The sequence below is a fragment of the Globicephala melas genome, chromosome 17 (assembly GCF_963455315.2).
Source record: "Globicephala melas chromosome 17, mGloMel1.2, whole genome shotgun sequence".
In the NCBI taxonomy this organism is placed as follows: Eukaryota; Metazoa; Chordata; class Mammalia; order Artiodactyla; family Delphinidae; genus Globicephala; species Globicephala melas.
In genome coordinates, this window is record NC_083330.1 from 17027014 (window position 1) to 17032584 (window position 5571).

A 5571-nucleotide genomic window follows, 5' to 3' on the forward strand; every position below is an offset into this window, starting at 1 on the left:
GTAAAATTAGGAATAATAATATTACACTGCTCCCTAAAGGCGATTCTCATCTCTTTTCTCGAGTACTGATTTTTATACTTACTTAAAATATGCTTATGCTGCTGTTTGTTATTTTTCAGTGTGAGGTATTATATTAGTGATCCCCCACTATATAGGATGACATTTTAGGTCTCTTGCACGTTCCCCCTCCACCCTCCATAAGTACACAGCTTGCACCCATACAGATGCTTCTGCCCGGTTCTTCGAGCGTATTTGCATCGGTTTTTGGTTAAACCAATATTCAGGGTTTGTATTATAACTCTGTAACTGTTTTTTACACCTGAGCTGTGTGTACTCATCACTTATTTATCTCCAAATTCTCTGACCAATTTGAAGACCTCTGAATACATTGAAATATGTCATTCTATTGACATTCTTTTTTCTGGCCACGCTGTGCAGCTTGAGGAATCTTAGTTCCCCGACCAGGGATCAAACCCTGGGCCACGGCAGTGAGAGCGCTGCGTCCTCACCACTGGACTGCCAGGGAATTCCCAATTTCATTGTTGTTTTTTTTTTTCCTTTGGTTGTTTTGCTTTGGTGACAGCCCTCCTACTCCTTGCCCTCCAGGCTTGCTGCGCAGCTGTCAAGCTTACATCTCCCTTATCTTGGCTCTGGGCATCCCAGTCATCTCTCTCCTGGTTTGAATTCCCCGTTTCCTGGATCCTCTCTCTTGGTTTTAACTCTCGTTTATCTAGAGCATCTCATCCTATACCTCCTGAGAAAATATGCATAGAGTGAAAAATGTTTATATCATGCATGTCTGAAAATATCCTTTTTCTAGCCTCACATTTGATTAATAATTTTATTGGATATAGAATTTTCATTTGGAAAACATTTTGTCTCAGGATTTCAAAGGCATTGCTCTGTCATCATCAGTGTCAAGATGTTGCTTTAGGTAGTCTGATACCGTTCTGATTACGGAGACTTTTCATGTCACCTACTTTTTTTTTTTTTCCTCTCTGGAAGCTTGTAGATTCGTCCATGTATTCAGTGCTCTAGAATTTCATGGTAACATACTTTGTTGTGAGTCTTCTTTTCTTTTTCAACTAATGAGCCAGGCACTCAGTGACTTCTGAAATCCCCGTGCTAAGTTCTAAAAAATATTATTGTGTTATTTCTTTGCTTATTTTCTCCCTTCTGGTTTTTTTTGCACTTTCTTTCTGGAACTCCCAGATGTTGGATGTCAGATGTTGGATCTCTTTGACTGATCCTCTAATTTCCTATCTTTTGTCTCCAAATTTCTGTATCTTTAATTTTTTTGTTTACTTTCTGGGGAAAATGTCACAAAACTTTACCTTCCAAGTTTTCATACCATATATCTACTATCAAACTTTTTAATTTACAAGAGCTTTTAATTCTCTGAATGTTCTTTTTTAGGACATTGTGTTCTTATTTCATGATTGATATCATTGCATCTCTTCTGACCCTGGCAGTGTTTATTGCCTGAGTTTTGTTATGTTGCTCGTTTCTTTTTAATTTTGGTTTCCCTCTTGCTTTGTCAATGGTTTTCCTCAAATGTTTGGTTGAACTGGGCTGTGCATTTCTATTTATGAGTGAGTATGAAGAAGCTGGTTGGAAGCTCTGTGAGCACTGATGGGCACTCACAGGTCAAGGTAGTGATTGGACAGGGACTTGGCTATCGCAGCTGCTGGTACCTGCAGCCATCTTCTTGGATGATCTATTTCCTCAGAGAGGAATCTAGCAAACTGTTCTGAACGGGTGAGAGTAGTTTTCTCAGAGCACATGGACGAGGGACCTGGGGAGGGGGTGGTCACCATTCAGAATAGATAAGTCTCCATTCTCAGTTGTTGCTGGTGTTTCCCATCTGGAGCCCCCTGTAGAGAGTTGTTGCCTGGCTGCAGAGCCATCTAAGGCTCTAACTGTTTCTTATACCAACTGTCAACCATTCCATTGACGGAAGCATCTGGATCCTTAAGTTCCTGAGCCTTTCCAGGGTGCTGTAAATGACCTTGCCCGCTGAAATTCCCTCCTGTAGACATTTGGCTTTCTCCTATCTTCTGCTTTACCAGTCCTGAAATTTTGTGACCATCTCTTTTCAGCCTTTTTCTCTCAATCTCCTTATCATTATATTTTTTGTCTTTTAAAAAAACCTTTTAACTGTAATTTTATTTGAAGGTAAAGGAAGTAAATATATGTTCAACCTGCCATGTTTAATTGAAAAAAAAAATACCCTATTTAGGACCATCTCACGAGGCTTCTGAACTCTATACCCCTGAAAGGCTGAATCTTGCCTTCACACTTTATTAGTAGCTTGACTTACATAGAAATGCTAGTTTCGAAATTATTCTCACCCAGAACTTGGAGGCTTTACTCTATGACAGTGGCCCCCAACATTTTGGGACCAGAGACTGATTTCGTGGAAGACAATTTTTCCACGGACAGGGTTGGGTGTGGTGGGGGATGGTTCAGGCAGTAATGCGAGCTATGGGGAGCGACGGGGAGTGGCAGCTGAGGCCTCGCTTGCCTCCTGCTCTGCGGCACTGTTCGTAACAGGGTGCGGACCGATATCCGGGGTTGGGGACCCCTGCTATATTAGACTTCAAGTATCCACTGATGCTGATGAGAAGACTGCGGTCTCTCATGGGGATTCTTGTTCCTTTGTAGGTAATCTGTTTTTCTCTCTCTGGAAGGTTTTAGTCTATTCTTTATCCTTGATTTTAAAGTTCACAAGTTTGTCTCTAGGGGTGGGGATTTAAAAAATTCATCTTGTTTGTGCTGAGTGGGACCTCCCCACCCCAAGAAGAATGGCTCTTACCTCTGATTCCACCTTCTTTTCTACATGTTTTAAAGGGTATTGTTGGGCTTCCCTGGTGGCGTAGTGGTTAAGAATCCGCCTGCCAATGCAGGGGACACGGGTTCAAGCCCTCGTCCGGGAAGATCCCACATGCCACGGAGCAACTAAGCCCTTGCGCCACAGCTACTGAGCCCGCGTGCCACAACTACTGAGCCAGCGTGCCACAACTACTGAAGCCCATGTGCCTACAGCCCATGCTCTGCGACAAGAGAAGCCACCGCAATGAGAAGCCTGTGCACTGCAACAAAGAGTAGCCCCCGCTCGCCACAACTAGAGAAAGGCTGCGCGCAGCAACGAAGACCCAACGCAGCCAAAAATATAAATGAATTTATAAAAAAATAAATAAAGAGTATGGTCCCTTCATTCTGGTTTATCCATCAGTAGAATCCCATGTGCTTTCAATCTTCAAAAAAAATCTTCAAAATCTCTGGGCTGATTCCCACTCCTGCCTTCTCATCTATGTTATAGACTTATTCTCTTCCGTGAATTCTGTAATCTCCATGAGATTTGAGGAAGAAGGTAAACATGTATATCCATCTGTCACCTTGACCTAGAAGTTTCACTTCTCTTTCAATATACTCATTACCTGGTTGCTTATACTTCGGAATGCTCAGGTTGTCTAAATCAACTTACAGTTATTTGTATGAAACTTCACTAGAATATTCTTAGAGGGCAGAACCAGTTTTGGTTTACATCATTTTGGTGCATACCTAGAAAAGATGGCTAATTAAGATTCTTATGCCAGAGTAGGACTAAACAACTTAAATTGTTACTATGACTTTTTATGCATAATGGCAACATTCTTGAATAAAAACATTGCAAGAAAGGCCCTAAAAAAAGAATAGTGAGATTATAGTTCCCCTTGTTCTACTCTTTTCTTTTCCCTTCTCTACTTTTTTTCTTTTTCCACTTTTCTCTTCTAAGTATCAACATCTCTTAATTCCTTTCCCCTTCTTTCCTGAGTGGTTATATTTATTTTTGTTCAAATTACTTTTCTCGTGCACTTTTGAAAAGCAGCCTATTACGTAATGCTAGGGCCCGTAAATCATTGTAGAGTGTCCGTGGAAAGGATCCCAACTCTAAGATACTTGTTAAAAAGGAATATCAAAGCAGTCTTAAATTCTTTGATCTTTATCTCTGAAAATAGAACTTTTGGTTCTTCATTAATCACTTGGACTACATGTTTCAGTTCTGTACTGTTTCCTTTGCTAGAACTAATAACAAGCTTTTCAAGACCGTTATTTAATACTATGTCTTCCAGCCCATGAAATTCTTCTCAAGAATAGAAATAAAAATATGCTTTAATATGAAAGTAATTAATGGCCAAGTACTGAAAGCTAAATATGTAATTTGAAAAATTGATTTTATACAACTCAAATATGCTAACTATTATAACACATGTTGGAACCATAAATACATCATAGCTTTATTGCTGTTAATCATCGTAACTATGCCTCTCAATTCTGAAGTGTTTTGTTTTGGTTTTGGTGAAATTTTTGTTTATTCTCTGACCAGTCCAGAAGATTTAGGTATTTTCTAGTCAAATAAAGAAAGAGCTTTTAAAAATGTGAACAGAAAGTTTATTTACTGGTATAAAATTTTAAGTAACATTGAAAATTACCCAAGTATGCCTTCAAATGTTTTGCTTTACAGATCTTACAAATGGTCTTAAAATGTTAATAATGAACTTACAGTTGAAGTTCCCAACCCTGATGAGACTCAAATTTTAATTATTAATCTCTGAAGAATTTAATTTACCACAAAGACAATTCTGACAGTTAAATGAACATATAGTCAGAAATATTGCTACTTTCAGCATTAAATATTGGGGGCTTTTCCATCCCTGTTAAACTTGCTTTTGTCATTATGTCATTACATGATAAGTACCAAGAAATACGTATTTTAGTAAATCATTTGTTAGTAAATAATATTTTATACAAATGAAAGGAATTTCATATACAGGCATACCTTGTTTAATTGTGCTTCTCAGATATTGCATTTTTTTTTAGCAAATTGAAGGTTCGTGGCAACCCTGCATTGAGTAAGTCTACAGTGCCATTTTTCCAATGGCATTTGCTCACTTTGTATGTCTGTGTCACGTTTTGGTAATTCTCACAATATTTCAAACTTTTTCATTATTATTCTGTTTGTTAAGGTGATCTGTGATCTTTGATGTTACTACTCGCTAAAGGCTCAGATGATTGTTAGCTTTTTTTTTGGCAATAAAGTATTTTTCAATTAAGGTATATACCTTTTTTTTTAAGAAATAATGCTATTGCGCACTTAACAGACTTCGGTATAGTGTAAACATAACTTTCATATGCACTGGAAAACCAAAACTTTCTTGTTACTTGTTTTATTTTGGTGGTCTGGAACCGAACCCAAATACCTCCGAAGTTTGCCTGTAGTTTAAATCTTGAGATTCAATTCTCCGAAGAAAATATCCTGAATTTAAAATTTGTTTCAGAAATGAAAAGGGCTTCGCTTTTACAGCACAGTCTTTGGCAACGACAGGGTTTCCATCGAAGCTGAGTTCTGGCTGAGAAGCTGAGATATGGCTCTGACTGCAGCCCAGATCCTGCAGCAAGGCACTTTGACGCTGGTCCATTGATTTTCCAATCATAAAATAAGGAGACTAATACTTCTCTGTGTGTGTATGGCGGGGAGGGGCATGGGGGGGGCGGGGATCATAGCATTCGTAATAAATCTTTGCCTTC